Raw genomic sequence first — 20,793 nt, forward strand, 5'->3', positions numbered from 1 at the left:
TTAATCTTCAAACCAAATTTGTCAGGCTAATAGTGTCTGGACACTAGGGATGGAAGTATCTGTTAGCTTCAGTTCTCTCCATTTCTCATTTTTCCAGTCTTAAAGTCAGTTCTCCACATTTCTGCAGCAATTTGTGATTTTTTTCTTGACAAAGTCCTCCTGAAAGCTCTTCAGCATTTGTAGTGCAGACTTCTCCTAACACGCACATTTTTGTATGCAGTTTTGACTAACATACAAATTTTGGCAAGCAATTTGATAGACTTGGCTTTAAATGTGAACGGAATCAAATTTATCCCCATCCCTACTAGTCACCCAGTGAGTTTCTTGGCTGAACAGGGGTTTAAAGCTAGGTCTTCACAATCCTAGTCTGTCATTGACAAGACTTGAGAGACATTGCTGGAAACAGAATTATTTGTCATTCAGGTTGTTGTTTTTTTAAAGGAAATTTTGCCAACTACAGATATGAGAAAATGTTCATTTTCAGCTATGTATATGTTACGATGTAAACCAGTAGTTCCCAACCTTTATGAGTATGGGACCCCCTTTGTAAACTCAAAAGATTTTGTGATCCTCATATGCTAATTGTTGTAACTTTAGTCTCTGTTAATTGAAAAAAATACACAATGAGGTGTTAAGTAATGTCACTTTTTATCACAACAACAAATATAATGATATTTATTATCTGCCCTTCACCAGAAGGTCCCTGGGCAGGTTGCAGCAATATAAACAACTTCTAACAAATTTTGAAGGATGGTCAACTAGGGGCTTCATGCACCAGCCCCATACACATACGTGTGCATGCATGTGTGCAGGCACATGTGCACGCATGTGTGCACGCATGTGCATGCACGCGCACACACACACACACACACACACACACACAGGGGCTCCAGAACAGGTCCCTCCCCAAATGAATCTGCTCAGATAATTACTTCTGAAACCCACAATCTAAAGAAGAGTGAAACCAGGCCACATTCACACCATATATTTATACTGCTATTATTCGCTTTAAATACTCATGGCTTCCCCCAAAGAAGCCTGGAAAGTGTAGTTTGTGAAGGGTGCTGAGAGTTGTTAGGAGGTTCCTGTTCTCCTCAGAGAGCTACAATTCCCTGAGTGGTTTAACATTCCAACCCTCTTCCCAGGAAACTCTGAGAATTGTAGATCTGTGAGGGGAACAAGGGTCTCTGAGCACCCTTAAGAAACTACAGTTCCCACCATACTTTGGTGGAAGCCATGACTGTTTCAAGTGGAATAATAGTGGAATAAATGTACAGTCTGAATGCAGCCCAAGAGTGTCCAGGTGACCAAATGATTAAGTGTTGACAGGCTCTTAAAATCAGCCTCATACATCCATGGTATAATTGAGTTAATGAGAAGACCGGTGCTCATTTGCACCTGTCAGAGATTGGAAGTCTGGTTGAAGTAATGTAAGTTTCAACCTTAAATCTGGTTCCATATCTAACTTGTTTCAATATTTTGATTTCAATGCAACAAGTGCAGAAAATCCCCTTTCACAAACATAAGTTGTAGGAAAAGGCATCAGGTACTTCACAGCCTTATCAGAGAGTTCTCGGAACTCAGAATGAACATATAGCCAGAAGTTAGACAAGTGCTTTTGTGTGAAGAATAGCTTTCAATTGTCACATGCAAGTTCTGTTAAGTTGTCTTGTTCTTTTGGTGTCAGGTCTGAGAGTATAGTATTATCAGCACTCCCAAAGAGGTTCCTAATCCAGTTGTATCTTGACTCAGGAATGGGAAAGTAGTCACGCAGCTGTACTTGGAGGTTTTGCTTTATCGGATAATGGCATATGTGATGTGATTAAGAAATCTGAAAGACATGGAAATGATTCGTACAATGATTCAGTTGATGAGACCACAGGCCTAATTTCTGGATCATAGCTTCTATTTTATCCTGAAGACTTGAGTCCATTTAAATGGCTGAACATATCACCCAAATATGCCAATTTTGCTAACCAAGAAAAGTCATTGAAGTGATGTGAAAACTGAGATTTTGATTCAAGCAGGAAAATCCTCACTTCATCTCACAACTCAAATAAGCAAGTAAGAACCTTCCCTCGAGAAAACCAACGGATTTCTGTATGTAGAAGTAGTTGACGGTGATCGCTGCCCATCTCCTCACACAGAGCTGCAAAAATTCTTGAATTTGGAGGGCGGGCCTTAATGAAATTAACAGTTTTCACAGAATCATCTAAAACAGTCTTGAGCTCAGAGGGCTTTTTTTGTTGTTGCTAGTGATTCCCTGTGAATGCAGCAGTGAATAAATTTTGCATCTGGTGATACAGCTTTTACATAACCGACAACACTACTATACTGGCTTGTCATAGCGTGAGCCTCATCACTACTAATTCTAACACATTTTGACCAGTCAGTATTACTCTCCTTTATGAAGTCATTCAAAATTCCAAAAATGGCATCTGAGGTTGCCTATGATTGCAATGATCAGCAAACATACTTCATTCATACTTCCATTGCATTTATATTGGTTAGGTTTGACTGTCTGTGGATTCATCAAGTTGAAGACCATAGAATGACTATTACATATTTTTTTAATCAACTGTTCCTTGACATTCTCAGCCATCTCCCCAATTCTGCATTGAACTGTATTATTTGACAACAAAAACATTCAATTCTTTGCAAGCCTTCTCTCCCAACATTGTACTTATTTTCTTTGCTATTGGTAATATTAATTGTTCTCCCATTATATGTGGCTTTTCTGCCTTTGCTATCAGAAAAGCTACTTAATAGGAAGGTTCCACTGATTTTGAATTATCAGAACTTGCCACTGTATGCTGCAGCACTTTGCCACTTTTATTTAGATCTATGAGTTTCCTTTGAAAAAATTCCATTGGTTTTCCTGCACAATTAGTGTTTGGTTTCTAAATGTCACCTAAGTTTGCAAGGTTTTAAGCTTTCATTTGTGAGTATATCAAAACAAATCACGCACAATGGTCTTTGGTCATTTTCAGAACCAATCCATGTAAAACCCACATTTAGAATACTATTGCAATATTTCTGCATTTTTTGCTTACTTTGTCTGTGCTGCAGAGTTTCACTACTTTCACTTTGTTCATTTTCTTCTTCCCCTTTCAATCTGCCTGTTTTCAGCCACCTATCCATTATTGAAGTTTGACCCCCAACAGAGCTAGATACTGAAATTAGATAGTAAATTATCATCATTAATATTTATGCACCACTTTCTCAAGCTTGTTAAACAATTAACATTTAGCAATTTAGCAATTTATTACGTAGGTTTAAGAGTCCATTATGTTTATCAGCGTTTCTTCCTTCATTTATCTTGCACTTTATGCTTCCATCCCTTCTCTATCTGCCTTGATTATTTATAGCCCAATACTCAAAAGTAAAAGACAGTTAGTCAAGACAACTTTTGGACATGAAACTTTTATCTCTGTACCTATCTTCCCTCTTTATGACTTTTTGGCACTTTTGATTTCCAGTCATACCTTTCCTGAAGTTGTCCTATATTTGCTGAGCTTTCTTCTTTCTTATGTTTTCTACTATGATTCAGTTTTCAGACAGACACATGCATGCCCACACAAAGACTTCACTGCCCTTCCCTCTCTCACTCCCTATCAGATCACTGGAACAAAGGGAAGAGGTAAGGAGAAGAAAGGAAAATATTAAGGGCTGGGGTTTTTTTCTAAAAGGGTTTTCAAACAACAGGAAAAATCTCAAGTAATTATCTCTTCTGCTCCTTATAAAGAATCCAAAGCCATTTCCCACACAGGTAACCAGCAACTTCCCTTCCCTCTTCTCTTCCCTCATAAACACAGAAGCAGCATTTAACCCTCTGTGTCTCATCTCACTCACCCACTCACCAATACCCATCTACCCTACTCTATTTTGTTTTGCCTTCTCTCTCTCTTCTCCTTTCTCCTCTCCCCCCCGCAAGAAAAGGGATTCTTCTTTTTTAAGAAGCTACCATGCAGGGAGGAAAAAACAAGAAATCACCCCTTCTGACTTTTTCAGCCCAGCACTGCTCCCCCTTCATCAGAGAGGAGAAAAGCCTCAATAAAAGCCGCTCCTGCCTCCACTCCCTTCCCCCTTTACTGCAGGTTTTCAGTCTGGGCTGGCTTCCTCCTGCATGCCGTGTTTGACGGGAAGGTGTGTGGCATAAGCACTCTAGAATGGGAGTGATCCAGATTGCATGAGCAGTGGCTGCCTGGCAGAAAATTACCAGATACAGAATGCATGTTGAGTAATTTTGAGCTTGCAGCCACTATGCATGCAAGCCGAATCACTCCTATTCAAGAGAGCTTGCAGTGCACACCTTCAGCCCAAACCAACTAGTTCAGGAGGAGGGTGGCTAGTAGGTGGTGGTGCAGTGGCATTATGTCTGGGACTGGGGAAGAGAACCATTTAGCACACTTAACTAATGTGCAGCCCAGCACCTGTAGTTTTGAACTGGAGGGATTTGGCACCTTTGAACAGAAGTTGCCTGCCTTAACATTACCCAACATGCAATGCTCCAAGGGGCCATTGGAAATTGGGTAATTTTACATCAGGCTCCAATTCATAATAAATAATTCATGTCTTTGCTCTTCACGGCCCCCTCTTGATTACTCCATGACCCCTCTCTGGGGGTCATGGCGCCCAGGTTGGGAACCACTGATGTAAACCATTCATTGAATAGATATCATTAATAAGATTGTTTTGTTTAAAACTAACAGCAATTTACAATAATTAAGCATTGTTATTGTTATTATTATTAACAACAACAACCCCGCTTCGCACCCGGGACTTACCAGTTGCGGGGCGTGTTTGTGGCCCGAGTGAAGCCTGAGCCTCCATGCCTGGAGAGGGCAAGCGCGCCGGCTGGGGTGATGCAGTAACGGCGCTCTTCTAGAGGGGGCGGGGCATATGAGCTTATTTAGGCTCGCGCCATCCGCCCCCTCTCCCTCTTCATAATTGTGGCATGGGAAGGTGAAGGCAGGGACATGGACAGTGGAAAACTGCTGAGTTCTACAAAGGCAACATTGAGATGGAGGATGCTGACAGGATGTGCCACCAGCTCAACTGATTGCAATGTGAAGAGAGGAAGAATGACGGCGTGGGACAGACGGAGCTACTGAACAGTGAGGGACATAGAGCGGCAGCCATTTTCTGGCCGCATGGTCGATGCTTGGGCCTGATCAGCCCATTTAAGGTTGCAGCCATGAGGGCAACGACTGTTAATGCTTCTGTGTGGCTGCAGGTGGCCTGGTGGTGAGGCCTGGCCAAGTTAAGCAAGATTACACAAACATCCTCCCCCCCCCTATACAGGGAGGAAGGAGTGGATGTTAAACAGGGATTACAACCACATACATTTAGGCAGTTAAAGGGAGAGAGGGAGAGAGAGAGAGAGAGAGAGAGACGCATCCCTGTGGATTTCTGATTTCTCCCCCCCCCCATAAAAGGGGAAGGGGGTGAAGGTAATATAAGAGTACCACTTAGATATATTGAACATTCATATTAAATATTAAATAATTAATGATAAATAGATATGAGCCCAATGCCTCCTAAGAAGGAGAGAGTTGGGCCAAAAGGGGCATGTGCCTAGCCAGCAGGCCTCATTACAAGGGCCTAGCAGGCAGGAAGCATCTGGGCTGATAATGGTAAAAGAAAGAAACACATTTATAAATAAAGTAAAATACAATAAACATATCAAGCTAACAAACATGCTATATATGTATTTGGCAACCCCTTGCTCCCTAGGCCTTTGGGCATTTAAAACCACACACAAACCCTTAGCCCAGGGCAGATTGTGGGAGAAAAGGTGGTTTAGTATAGTGGTTAGGGTGTTGGACTGCGACCCAGGAGACCAGGGTTCAAGTCTCCCCAACTGCTGTGAGGCGCATTGGGTGACCTTGGGCCAGTTACTGCAGGCTCAGAGCAAATTATGGGAGGAGGCTGTGTTATAACAAGATTCTTTACACTTTCCACTTTTTACAACAAGCCAGTAAGACAGCTGCACAGGCTTTTTGAGCCTGCCAACACAGGCCCTATTTCCCCCTTTGATTGCCAAGGCTGGGTGTGAATTCAGCCTAGGTAGGGGGCGCCACACAGTGAGGGATGTGGGTGAGGCCCTGGCAGCCTCTATTGGCAATTGTGCAGGGCTCTTTGATTAGGCTTACAGTTTTTTCCTAGACCCGGGCCTATATTAGGTTGCAGGTACTTTATTCTATTAATTTACTACATGGTGGCTGTTGGGGGATACGGAGCTCTTGGCTAAGCTTCCGACTTCTTGCTAGGCCCAAGAATATATTAGGTTGAGGTAATTAATTCTATTATCATTACATTATATGGTGGCCTTGGTGGGGCCGGGTGAGCCTTCTAGGACTTTGTGCCTGTCCTGTTTAGATACTAGTGGTGTGCACAGATGACAAGGTTTTGCTAGAAAATGTCTAAATCTCCATAACTTAGTTGACAGTGATCCTTTTTCAAGTGTCAGTGCCACGCTAATTGTTACCTCTGAGACAGAAGTTGCATTTATTTGAATTTAGTCTTGTATCAAAAACAAAGCATATGGCATTTGTTGTATTAAAGAAGGACATGCAAACTTCTGCATGGAATTGAAGGTCTAGCAGATTATAATGTGGCTTGATGGGAGGATAGGAATAACAAAGAAAGCCAGACTGCTTAAAAGGCTCTTATCCTAATTCCAGGATCTTAGACTTTACTAAAGCAGGGGCTGCCTTGACAGGATTTTAGATTCCTGTTGACATAGAGGCTGCCTTTTAAGTTCCAGGCAGACTCTTTACCCTTTCCTGATGATTTTGTAACAACAACAACAACGACAAAAAACAACCTTCTTTGTTAGGATTTCTGATATCATTTACCTGCAGTCATATATAGCATGCAACTTTTATATTGGCACTTCTATTTTGATATCAGTTACTTAAAATCAATGTAGCATGCACATTTTGCATTTGAACATTTATTATTATGGTTGTTTGGAAACCCACTAGGAGAAAGCTGCAGTGGGTCCAAATATTGGTGACAGCAGCATATCCTCAGTCTCTGTGCTTTAGGGGAACTGGATTAGCTGCCAAGGAATAGTAGTTGGTAAAGTGTACTTACTCATAAATGATTTACTTCCTTTCTTTGCAGAAGGATATGCACAGCAGTGAGATATTAGGCCGGAGGCCTTCAAGGGGGTAAGAGGAAGCCCCCAGCTTAAGCTGCTCAGGGACATGTGTCCCTCCCCAGTTAGACTTGAGGTACTACGAACTTCGCTTACTGGCTACCCGGTTTAAAGGGAGGTTTGTCTGTGTTATGGTGTTTTTCTTTTGGTTTCCTGATCCCAGATTCCAACTACCGGCTGGCCTTCAGGGCATACAGTCTTAAATCTGTCATAGTTATGGCCCTAGGATGCAGAGGGCATATTACACCTGATTCACCACCAGTCCTGTTTAAGGGGTCAGGCAGTGATGGGTTTATACTGGGTAGTCTGGGATAGTGCGCTGCACTTCATTCAACATGGTGCACGCCTATGATAGAGATGCCTTATGCATTTTTATGTGGCAGAGCATTATCTATGGACTGCTATATTTCTCACATGGAGTGCTTCAGCTCCTTCTGGGAGGGGCAGTCATGGCCTCCAACTCCCAGCTGGCCTTCATGGCCTACAATCTTCAGTCTGTTTTAGTTATGGCGGTAATTGCCAGGGACAGAGTGTAAAGATGTACAGTTGGGCAGAGTTCTTGGCCCCTTCCTGGCCACCCCAGTCGGGTAGGGCCTTAAAAGGCAGTGGGCAAATTACGCCTGATTCACAACCAGTCTAATTTAAGGGGTCAGGCAGTAACGGGTTCATATCTGATAGTCTAGGAACGGTGCTCTATGCTTCATTTAACATGGTGCGCACAGTTGTCAGAGCATTGGCTATGGACTGCTATATTTCTTGCATGGAGTGCTTCAGATCCTTCTGGTAGGGGGCAGTCAAGAGACAAGTGGACTCAGAAACAGTGGGGCACTATCTGTATGATGGGCTGTTCATTGGTAGGGCAGATTTTGGGGTGCATGTTAGCACCTGAGGTCACAGCTTATAGTATGGATATGTAACTGGGGGGTTCCCTTGAAAACTGGGAATATGGAGGATCCTGTCCCATTGTTCACCTTTCTGGGTATCAAGATTGGCTGTTTGCCAGTGCTCTGTCACGGAACCAGATGGAGAGATTTCGCCACCTGAAGCCGTGGGCCAAGGCTTGGCCGGACGTGGTCCTGCCAGATCTGTGGGAGATTGGCAACTTGAGTCGGAGAGAGCGATAAGCCTGTCCATTGCGCCCAGTACTATGGCCAGCTACCAGAGAGCAGGTAGGGAGCTATTGGCTTTCAGGGTAGAAAGGGGTTACGTACAGCAGTGGCCCATCCCAGTGGAAGACCTCATAGAGTTTTGCGTGGAAGGCAGGAGGAAGGGCCTTGCCGTTAAGACTATTCGAGGTAAGCTGTCTGGCCTATCCTTTCTGGCCAAGTCCCGAGGTTTGTGGGACTTTTGTTATGACTTCTGACTTCGTAAGATGTTGGAAGGCTGGGCAAGGGAACACCCCGCCACTTCTAATCCTCGCTCCCCTATTCACCCAGAACTTTTGCTAGGGCTCTTGTCCCAATTTGAACGTATATGTTCATCTTCTTTTGAGGCCCTGCTTTTTCATGCGGCCGCACTTACACTGTTCTTCGGAGCTTTTAGGATCAGTGAGGTGCTGGCGGGGTCCAGGACTGACCTATCCTCCCGTCCCCCTTTTGCTGTCTGACTTTAGTTGGAGGGAGGGACAGGCTACCCTCCAGCTGCGCTGGTCAAAGACTGATCAGCGCAAGAGAGGACGTATGGTGGTTCTTTCCCCCTCATGGAGGCACGAAATTTGCCATGTAACAGCATTGGCTAAGTTCTTAACAGTCCGTGGACAACAGCCAGGATACTTATTTGTTCATAAGGATGGCCTCCCTCTTTCTAGATTTCAGTTTTGGGTGGTTACTAGGTTAGCCCTTGGGCATATGGGACTCGATCCCAACAAGTTTGGGACACATTCTTTTTGTATTGGCGCAGCGTCTACGGCTGCCTGCTTGGGTTTTTCCCAAGGCCAGTTACAGTCCCTGGGCAGATGGCGTTCTACAGCCTATAGGTCCTATATTCGGCCTTTTCGAGGGGTTCCAAAAACCAGTTTGTGACTTGTTTCTGTCACTGTTATGAGTTTCCATTGTTTGTTTTGACAGGCTGCTGGAAGGGAGACGAAAGAGTGCACATCCTCCTCTGAGGCCATGGTATGGTCTTTTGGGCAGGCCGCAGGGCGGCGAAGTCGCGTGTGGGCAAGCAGCTTGGGCTTAGCCGGTGGGCTAACGGGCAATGGCTGGGCCGCCGTGGGATGCGCTGGGATGTGCTCCTTCCAGCGCTCTTCCAGACGGCAGTAGTTCGGTATGCGCCACAGTTTTTGGTTATTCACCTGGGAGGGAATGACCTTGGCATGTTGAAGGGCAGAGCCCTTATTGAACAGGCGACTGCTGACGGCAGTAGTTCGGAATGCGCCACAGTTTTTGGTCATTCACCTGGGAGGGAATGACCTTGGTATGTTGAAGGGCAGAGCCCTTATTGAACAGGCGACTGCTGACTTCCGGGCCATTATGCAGCGTTGGCCGGGGGTACACTTGATTTGGTCCATTATTTTACCCCGTAGGCACTGGAATTATATGGGTGACCCTAGTGGGATAAATAGGACCCGCAAAAATGTAAATAGGCAGCTCCGTCTTGCTCTATTGGACTCTGGTGGTTTTGTCATTCACCATCCAGAGATAAGGCGCAGTAAGGTTGAGCTATATCGGTCAGATGGCATTCATATGACCGATGTAGGTAATGATATCCTTTTAGAAGACCTGCAGAGGGGCTTGAAGGACATCTTGTCTGAATGTGGGGTAAAGGGTGACTAAACAGAGGTTTGTCCCCTTTCTGTGGCGAGGAAGTGCGGGAAAGGTTGAAGGTGAAGTGCAGCTAGGTGACACTTTAGGCACCTTTGGAGGTGATAGGCGGTTCCGGAGGCCTGCAGCTCCGGGTTTTACGGCCTGAGGGCAGGATACGGGTCGCCTTTGGGGCCAACAGGTCTCATCCACCCAGAGTTTTACGGCACCGGGGGGCGGTGACACAGGTTGGCCTCCCTACACACAATTGGAGTGTGGTCAGGACAAGGGGTTGACAGATTGCACCCCTTTGCCCAACAGGGGTTTGGGTCGCCCGAATAGCTGCAAGCAGGCTTTGCCTGACTCACCAGTTGAATCCCGCACTTATGTTCCCCTTTGCAGGTTCATTGTCATAATATGAATTTGGTTTTATAAAGTGGCCCGTTATTTAACCCATCATATTGTGTCTGCGTCTTATTTCACCCCTGGGTCGCAACAACAACAACAACAATAATAATTTATATCCCGCCCTTGCTCAGGGCAGCATAATGACAGCGAAGTGTTAAGAGGCCCTTCTTAAGACATGATGCATTACCTTTACTAAATCTCTTACAAAACAAAGATGACTAATACCAAAGCTTAGTCTTTTCAAAAATAAGGAAATAGCACATTTATATAAGAAATGAGATGTTCTTCAAAAAGCGTGTTTGCCATATAATATTAACAAGGTTGAATTATGCCTCATAAATATATAATACCTGTTTGTTCAGTGGGTATTTCAGCTGACAAATGATGATCTAGTCTTATTGTAACCATAAATAGAATTATAATTTAAATAGTGCTTTCAGAAGCATTGGTGCAGCCCCAACCACCTCAGAAAACAGGAAAGTTTCTTTCTTATAGCTTTTCTCATATATCTGTTCGTAGTTCCTCCTCTGCTTATTCACTAAGGCTGTAAGCCTATACACACTTACCCGGAAATAAGGCCCATTGAACTGATTGCAGATTGCAGAAACAGAGCTCCCAGCCTCTCCCTACAGACTGTGCAGGCCTGCAGTGCCGGCCTGCTCCACCTACCTCTCCTCCCTTTCTGTGAATGCCCTGTGTGCTGCACTCATAGCTGTCATCAAGCAAGATGGCAGCAGGGGCTTCTCTAAGTGGATGATGCCCCTACTGCCATCTTGATTGATGGCAGGCATGTGCTCACACACAGTGCAGCATGCATGCATGCATGCCATCAACAAAGATGGTGTTGGGGGTATCAGCCCCTTAGATGTTTAAGCTTTTAATTTCTAATTTTTAATTTCTAATTTTTAGGATTTTGATTATGTCTATATGGAATGTACTTGTGTTTGGTTGTAAGTCGCCCAGAGTGGCAGATTAACCTCTGCCAGATGGGCGTCTAACAAATATCATAAATAAATAAATAAATAAATAAATTAGAGAAACCTCTTCTGCCATCTTAGTTGATGGCAGCGACCTGTGTGCCCAGTGCGTAGGACATTCACAGAAAAAGAGAAGAGGTAGATGGAGTGGTCCTGCATGATCTGTAGGGGAGGGGCTGGGAGCAGGGGGCCCAGGGCAGGGTGGTGCCCAAGGGCCCAGTCACATCTAGAGCCAGCCATGTACATTGTCCTCATAAAATAATCTGCAATAGCACAGATTTGCTATTTCATGGATGGAGAAATTGGGAGATAACTAGGGTTACCATCCCTGGATCATAAGAAAAGAGTACACAAGTACACTCTTTAAAAGAAGATGATGATCCGGAGGCCGGAGGGAGGGGGTATAATTTTATGTGCGTAAAATGTAGTAGGTATTCAATAAAATAAAATAAAATTCTGGAACATAATTTTTATTGACGTAAATATAAAATTTTAATTGCATGACCAGAACCTTCAATTAGTATCATCACAAAAATCAAATTAAATCACAAATTAAAGTAGGTAACCATGTACATTGCAAGTACTTTTGCAATAAACAAACATGAAAGAGATCAATAATTAGAGCTTTAACAAAACCTATAATATAAATATAAATATAAAATTTTAATTGAATGAATATTTTGCCTTACTTCGAACTTCGGCTAACAATTTTTGGTTTCCCGTACAATAATTGTAAAATTGTAAGCAATCAAATTCTTTGAAGTTATATTTAACCATTAACAATTTTTTCACGGAGTCAACAGCCAGTCTATTTCTTTCATCAATCCATTGAGCATTCATCATGCTGAAGACTCTTTCAACATTAGCATTGGTAGCATTGGTATCACAAAAATGAAATAACATATTTTTAAAAACTCAGAGCTCGCAGTTTTATTCACTTTTTTGAAGTAATCTACCAATTTTTCCGACAATATTTTCCTTGAAAATTCCGCATTTAATTCTTAAAATTTCTTTAACGTTGAGCGGAAGAAATTCTTGAGACTTTTGCGCCAGTAAAATATCTTCCACAGATTCTAAAATGTCAATGACTTCTATTAAATTATTTTTTTCTCTTTCAATCTTTTCAATATTGGAATGAAAAATGTTCATGAGCGAGTGAACGAACCACAAATAACTTTCATTTAGCGGATTAAAAAAAATAATTTTATTAACACTGGTGGATGTTCCTGTGACAGAAAGTAGCTTTGAAGTGCCGAGTACATTTGCAACACCCTGTGTATGCAGGGAAATAATGACAGCCACCTGGTCTCGGAATGAGATAGCAGTTTTCAATATTCTACCTCAACAAAATCACAGAAGTCTTTTAGAGCCTCAGTTCGGATTGTATAAATGGAAAAGTAGTTATAAATTTTCATGATCAAAGATTCAATATCGATTGGCAGACCATCAAAAGCATGTTGCACACAGTTGTCCAAGATATGAGCTGGGCATCCCACTCCAATCAATTCTTAAGAACATAAGAACATAAGAAGAGCCTGCTGGATCAGGCCAGTGGCCCATCTAGTCCAGCATCCTGTTCTCACAGTGGCCAACCAGGTGCCTGGGGGAAGCCCGCAAGTAGGACCCGAGTGCAAGAACACTCTCCCCTCCTGAGGCTTCTGGCAACTGGTTTTCAGAAGCATGCTGCCTCTGACTAGGGTGGCAGAGCACAGCCATCATGGCTAGTAGCCATTGATAGCCCTGTCCTCCATGAATTTGTCTAATCTTCTTTTAAAGCCATCCAAGCTGGTGGCCTTTACTGCATCTTGTGGGAGCAAATTCCATAGTTTAACTATGCGCTGAGTAAAGAAGTACTTCCTTTTGTCTGTCCTGAATCTTCCAGCATTCAGCTTCTTTGAATGTCCACGAGTTCTAGTATTATGAGAGAGAGAGAGAAGAACTTTTCTCTATCCACTTTCTCAATGCCATGCATAATTTTATACACTTCTATCATGTCTCCTCTGACCCGCCTTTTCTCTAAACTAAAAAGCCCCAAATGCTGCAACCTTTCCTCGTAAGGGAGTCGCTCCATCCCCTTGATCATTCTGGTTGCCCTCTTCTGAACCTTTTCCAACTCTATAATATCCTTTTTGAGATGAGGCGACCAGAACTGTACACAGTATTCCAAATGCGGCCGCGCCATAGATTTATACAACGGCATTATGATACCGGCTGTTTTATTTTCAATACCTTTCCTAATTATCGCTAGCATGGAATTTGCCTTTTTCACAGCTGCTGCACACTGGGTCGACATTTTCATCGTGCTGTCCACTACAACCCCGAGGTCTCTCTCCTGGTTGGTCACTGCCAGTTCAGACCCCATGAGCGTATATGTGAAATTCAGATTTTTTGCTCCAATATGCATAATTTTACACTTGTTTATATTGAATTGCATTTGCCATTTTTCCGCCCATTCACTCAGTTTGGAGAGGTCTTTTTGGAGCTCTTCGCAATCCCTTTTTGTTTTAAAAACCCTGAACAATTTAGTGTCGTCAGCAAACCTGGCCACTTCACTGCTCACTCCTAATTCTAGGTCATTAATGAACAAGTTGAAAAGTACAGGTCCCAATACCGATCCTTGAGGGACTCCACTTTCTACAGCCCTCCATTGGGAGAACTGTCCGTTTATTCCTACTCTCTGCTTTCTGCTTCTTAACCAATTCCTTATCCACAAGAGGACCTCTCCTCTTATTCCATGACTGCTAAGCTTCCTCAGAAGCCTTTGGTGAGGTACCTTGTCAAACACTTTTTGAAAGTCTAAGTACACTATGTCCACTGGATCACCTCTATCTATATGCTTGTTGACACTCTCAAAGAATTCTAATAGGTTACTGAGACAGGACTTTCCCTTGCAGAAGCCATGCTGGCTGTGCTTCAGCAAGGCTTGTTCTTCTATGTGCTTAGTTAATCTAGCTTTAATCATACTTTCTACCAGTTTTCCAGGGACAGAAGTTAAGCTAACTGGCCTGTAATTTCCAGGATCCCCTCTGGATCCCTTTTTGAAGATTGGCGTTACATTTGCCACTTTCCAGTCCTCAGGCACGGAGGAGGACCCAAGGGACAAGTTACATATTTTAGTTAGCAGATCAGCAATTTCACATTTGAAATTGGATGCCATCCGGGCCCGGTGATTTGTCAGTTTTTATATTGTCCATTAAGCTTAGAACTTCCTCTCTCGTTACCACTATTTGTCTCATTTCCTCAGAATCCCTTCCTGCAAATGTTAGTTCAGGTTCAGGGATCTGACCTATATCTTCCACTGTGAAGACAGATGCAAAGAATTCATTTAGCTTCTCTGCAATCTCCTTATCGTTCTTTAGGACACCTTTGACTCCCTTATCATCCAAGGGTCCAATTGTCTCCCTAGATGGTCTCCTGCTTTGAATGTATTTATAGAATTTTTTGTTGTTGGTTTTTATGTTCTTAGCAATGTGCTCCTCAAATTCTTTTTTAGCATCCCTTATTGTCTTCTTGCATTTCTTTTGCCAGAGTTTGTGTTCTTTTTTATTTTCTTCATTCGGACAAGACTTCCATTTTCTGAAGGAAGACTTTTTGCCTCTAAGAGCTTCCTTGACTTTGCTCGTTAACCATGCTGGCATCTTCTTGGCCCTGGCGGTACCTTTTCTGATCTGCGGTATGCACTCCAGTTGAGCTTCTAATATAGTGTTTTTAAACAACTTCCAAGCATTTTCGAGTGATGTGGCCCTCTGGACTTTGTTTTTCAGCTTTCTTTTTACCAATCCCCTCATTTTTGTGAAGTTTCCTCTTTTGAAGTCAAATGTGACCATGTTGGATTTTCTTGGCAATTGGCCAGTTACATGTATGTTTAATTTAATAGCACTGTGGTCACTGCTCCCAATCGGTTCAACAACACTTACATCTTGCACCAGGTCCCGGTCCCCACTGAGGATTAAGTCCAGGGTTGCCGTCCCTCTGGTCGGTTCCATGACCAACTGGTCTAGGGAATAGTCATTTAGAATATCTAGAAACTTTGCTTCTTTGTCATGACTGGAACACATATGCAGCCAGTCTATGTCCGGGTAGTTGAAGTCACCCATTACTACCACATTTCCTAGTTTGGATGCTTCCTCAATTTCATATCTCATCTCAAGGTCTCCCTGAGCATTTTGATCAGGGGGACGATAGATTGTTCCCAGTATTAAGTCCCTCCTGGGGCATGGTATCACCACCCACAACGATTCTGTGGAGGAGTCTGCCTCTTTTGGGGTTTTGAGCTTGCTGGATTCAATGCCTTCTTTCACGTATAGAGCAACTCCGCCACCAATACGTCCTTCCCTGTCCTTCCGATATAGTTTATATCCAGGGATAACCGTATCCCACTGGTTTTCTCCATTCCACCAGGTCTCCGTTATGCTCACTATATCAATGCTCTCCTCTAAGACCAAGCACTCTTTTTGAAAGACATTTTGCAGACGGAAGAAAACATTATTTTGTCCCCTTTTCTGCAGACCACCAAAATTGGTGTTGCAGTTATCTGCCGTAAATGCAATACACTTACTTTTCAGATGATAATTTTGTAATGTTGTAGTAATTAAATCACATATGGTCTCCGATTTTTCATTTTCCAATGATTTTAACTCTAGCGTATGTAATTGTATCCCATATTCTCTGTCGAAATATTGGATAAGAACAGGAAATATTTTCAAAGCTCCATGATTACTTCCATATGTGCATACTCCAATGTACGGAATGTTTTCACTCTCAATCCTTTCTACAGAAGTGTTCACAGAGTTGGGTGCCAAAACATTATTAACAATTGCTTCATTTTTTGTTCTGGCACTGGAAACATTTGAAGCAGTCTCAGAGTCGCTGAATAACTTGTGGTACAATTTGGTTGAGCAGTCACAAGATTTGTAACTTTGGTGGTGTTTTACAACGTGGAAAGCCAGAGTTGCTTCTGCAGCCAATATTTTTAATTCCTTTGTAGTGTTTTGGGTGACAAACATACTGTCAATTTTCTTCAAACTACCAGCTGTTCTTATGTTTTTGGTATGTTTCATTGAGATCAAATGTTGTTTCAAATCAGCTTGCCCTTTACTGGCGACTGAATTTGTTACCTGACATACTTCGCAGTACGCCTCATAATCAACCTTGGCTTTCTTGAACATCGGATATTGTTCTTGAAGTTCATCAGAAAATTTGTTTTTTCACCAAGACATTGTCTTCTTTGGGGTTCTATCTAATATATATATATATATAATTATTATAAATTATCACACAAAATAATAAGAACAAGTTACAACATACCGGTACTGGAACAATTTCTTTATTCCCGTTCTTTGTGGATACTATGACGGTAACACTTGGATAACAGTAACAGTTAATTGCAAGTCCTTAAAAATAAGAAGAAATTTCAATGAACATCACAGACTGATTCAATAATTAAGCTTTTTCTTACTTCAGTTTTATTCAAAACTCGAAAGAACTGTCAACTCATCAACTGCAAACTGTGAGGACATGTCAAATTTGGTACACAGAGGTTATGTGTTGGGTTTCAGCTTTCTAATTCCAGGCACAGATGTCACTGGCACCAACAGAACTCATTGTCGTTAGCGACAGAGTACAAGCATGATTTTTTTTTTTTATAAATAGTAAACATAAAATAATAAATTAAGTTAGGTTAGATAATCTGATTTTTTTATTTTGTCATTTCAAAAAGAGTACATTTGGCTTCAATAAGTGAAAAGTAAGAGTACGCTGTTTTACCATCTCAAAAAGAGTACATGTACTCTTAAAAGAGTACAGTTGGTAACCCTAGTTGTAAAGGGCCAGCTAAAGATCACGCCCACAGTGAGTGGCTCAGGGGTTACATGCCCTGCCACCTGTGCAGCCATAGGCAAGCTGCATAGTCCCAAGGAGCCCAGTTGCCCCCCAGCTGGCAGTTGCAGACAAGGAAGGGGCTGGCTTGTGCAGCTGTGGCAAGCTCAGCATGCCCTAGCCAGCTGGGGAGGACTAGCCTCAGAGGGAGGCAATGGTAAACCCCCTCTGAATACTGCTTACCATGAAATCCCCATTCATAGGGTCACCACAAGTCAGGATCAACTTGAAGGCAGTCCAGTTCCATTTCATTAGAGATTGAATCCATATTCAGGGCAGAATCCAACTGCTATTTATGTCGGGTTGAGGGGAGGTAAATACGGTGGGCCCTCAGCTGAGCTGTCAGGGTCCCGGCTCAGCCAGGATCTGTCAGGCTCCACCAGCAAAAGCCCCTCATCCCAGTTCAACTGCAGCCTGGCGGAACTGGCAGAAGCCTGCAGAAGGCCCCCAAAAGGGGCATTCTAGAGGCATGTTGGAGCTGCAGACGACTTTAGGAAACATTGAACATGTTGGAAGATCTCCTGCAGGTCCCAATCCAGGCCAAAATTATGCCAGGAAATAGTTTGGTCTAAGAAAATAATTGCAATGGAAGTCTATGGACAACACTTACTCTCCGGTAGGCGGTATTCATGAGAGCCAGCTTTTACTTTATGGTCCCCATGTACAGCTCCCAGCTGAGCTGGCATTCAGCTGGTCTGGAGGCTCCTGAACAGCAAATGGATGCCATGGACCTTCCTGCCAGCTCCTCATCCACAGGTACCCCAAGTTTAATTGCCCTGCCCATCATATGTAAAATAGACCCATTAATAAGATCGACTTATTTCTAAGGGTCTACACTAAGCATTACTCTCTAAGTATAACTTTCAAACAAATTTACAACCAAATGATGGTGTTTTCCTTTTTCTTACAAACAGAAATCAGTTTTAAGTGCACAAGTCCAGCTGTACCATATTCAATCAGGGCTTATATCTGCTATGAATAAGCATATCACCTTTATAAAATAAAAAGAGTGGTCAGAGAGTTGAAAACTTGATATTCCTACACCCTAAAATCCAAACAAATCTTCAATCATTTTATCAACAAACATCAAAATCATAATATCAATATGTATTTCTTCTTCATAGCTTCTAACACTAAAAGACGATTATTTGCTCTTCAGAGGTTACTTTAATATTCTTTACTATCTTGTTCCTACACATCTGGGTATAATTCATAAAGTGATTAAGCTGTAGGATTTGGATTTAAACTGATTGGCATCCTAGTGTAATTGAGTGGGTTGAGCTGTAGGAGGTGTTGTATTGGCTTTTGTTTAGTAGTGGTTCATGAAAATTTTCTTTAAAGACTTCTTCAATAAACTCTGTATTAAAGTGGCATTCAGACAAAGACAAATTCACAGAAACTGCTGGTGCAGTCTTTTTAAAAAAATATTCCGATGAACTCTTCCTTGCATTGTACTTTAATTAGATGCAGCACAGATAGTTTAAACTCATCCTTGTTAAACCTTTCTGCTAAATTAAACTAGCACATTTTGGATGCATGGGGATTTCATTTATTTGAATGAAATGTGAATACCTTAAACTCTCTTTACTTCACTAAAAACTGAATACTATTAATAAGTGTTCACAGATAAAGAATGATTGCTAAAATGAGAGTACAGTAATCCAGTTTTAAAAAGATATAGAGGTGATCTAGCTATGTTCATATATTAAGCTGATCTACTTATTTGTGATGTATTTTGTACTTGTTTTATGAATGTAATTTTATTGTTGGTTTTAAGCTGTTTGCCACCATTATATATATATAATAAAGATGGCAAATAGGAATACTAGTACACAGTCAGATAATAGTTGGGAATAGTTAGGAATACTAGTTAGGAATAGTAGCTTGGAACAGTTGGGAATACTAGAATGAAGCCAAAAGCATGGAGGGGGGGGAGAGAAAGGAGAATAAAAAGGGAGATGAAATGGACAGACATTGAGTTGTGATAAGCGTGTCAGAAAATGGGGGAGAGCTGATGAGCAAGGGATGAAGGGCAACTGGAATCTGCCTGTTATCTAAATCTGTCCAATAAAGACTAGGGATGTCTGTATGCTTAAGATTGAGAGAAACTTGCCTCAGGTACAAAGATATATATAATTTTGATGGGAACAGTAGTGCTGAGATATGGGAAAGGCTGGATTTCACATACTGATTCATGATAATCAGCCACATATTTGGCTTCAGCCCTTCAGTGTTCTCTACAATTAATCTTCATTCCTACCCATCAGTTCTTCCTTCCTGCCTTTTGCCTCTCCTGATGGCATCATATCACTCAGGTATATATCTGTCCCTCTCCCTAAAAACATGGCACTTCAACATACCTTGCATCTGGTGGATACACATCTATATTCTTGCTACACAGTCAGATAACCATGGTAAAAACAACAAATCTGCCAGTTATTTCAGGAGCTTCTGTATAACTGTGAAGTCTTTTGTGGTTTTCCCATTATGGTTCTAATCTTTAAGCTGCTCTTGCTGATGTACGTCTCTTCATTGGTGCATCATTGTGCACTGGTACATCACTTTGAGTATTAATCTCTATGACAATTAAGTGAGTAAATGGCTGTTCTGCTTTTTAAACAAAACAATGTGGTCTACAATAATAATAAAAGTTAATACATAGATAAAATGTAGACAGGAATATGGTCTAGTGAGTCATGATACAAAGCAACAAATCACTCTGCCTATTAAGATTAAAAAAGCTTTAGCAAAACTAAAAGGTTTCAAAGTTTCCAATGTGTGGTGTGCAATGTTGATTTACACTTCACCTGATATTATCTAAGTGCACCAGTTTAGGATCCCACAAGTAGCATCTATCAAAATAAATGTTTCAGGATCTGTGCTGCTGCACTTCCTTTTTCAAAAACTATTTGCAAAATGAATACATTTTGTGGTCACAAATAGTGACAGGATCAGAGCTTGGAAGATTACTTTTAAAAAGTAATAAATTACAGTTACAGTTACATGGCCCAGAAAGTAGTAATTACTGTTATGATTACAATTGCTCTGAAAGTAACTGATTACTTTACTTTTCCTCCGAAGTAATCACTACAATTACATTTCAGTTACTTAAAAAAACGCCTAAAAGGTGCTGGCCTTGGCTGCTGCACATCTAAGTAGCCTAAAACAACATTAAAAATAAACAAAAACATACAGAGGTAGTAGAATAATTATTTTTATTCATAAGATAGCAATGGTGGTCTCTCTGCTGGTAAGGGTGGTGGGGAGGGAGGCAGAGGCCACTACTCAGATCTTTGCACATCGAACCAAGTGCAACCCCCCACACACACACACACTCAGCCAGCCAGCATAATCTCTCTCACTTAACTACCTCCCGGACCCTGCCCTGCCACCAACTAAGGGACACTCACTCAAGCAAACATTTTCTCCTGAGATGCAAAAAAGTTAAAACACTGCAAAAGCAGCACAGTAGTCAGAGAGGGTGGTGGAGGCCACTTTATGTGCCAAGTGCAAATACAGTATTCACACATACACACGTCGTCATCTTTCACCTCCACAGTTCTTTATCTCCATTCTGCTGCTGCCTCCTTCTCCTTCTTTATCCATGTTCTTGATCTCCGGATCC

The 20,793-nt window shown here is 42.1% G+C and overlaps 1 long non-coding RNA gene across 1 annotated transcript; it reads right to left on the minus strand.

Annotated features, from left to right (window-relative positions):
• Positions 1-707: 707 nt before the first annotated feature.
• LOC133368562 (uncharacterized) lies at positions 708-3,722 on the minus strand. Its single transcript, XR_009758697.1, has 3 exons — positions 3,486-3,722; positions 3,054-3,173; positions 708-1,831 (listed from the first exon to the last, which is right to left on the minus strand). It is a non-coding gene; the product is annotated as an uncharacterized LOC133368562 (long non-coding RNA).
• Positions 3,723-20,793: the final 17,071 nt, after the last annotated feature.

This window comes from Rhineura floridana, chromosome 1, assembly GCF_030035675.1.
Source record: "Rhineura floridana isolate rRhiFlo1 chromosome 1, rRhiFlo1.hap2, whole genome shotgun sequence".
Lineage (NCBI taxonomy): Eukaryota > Metazoa > Chordata > Lepidosauria > Squamata > Rhineuridae > Rhineura > Rhineura floridana.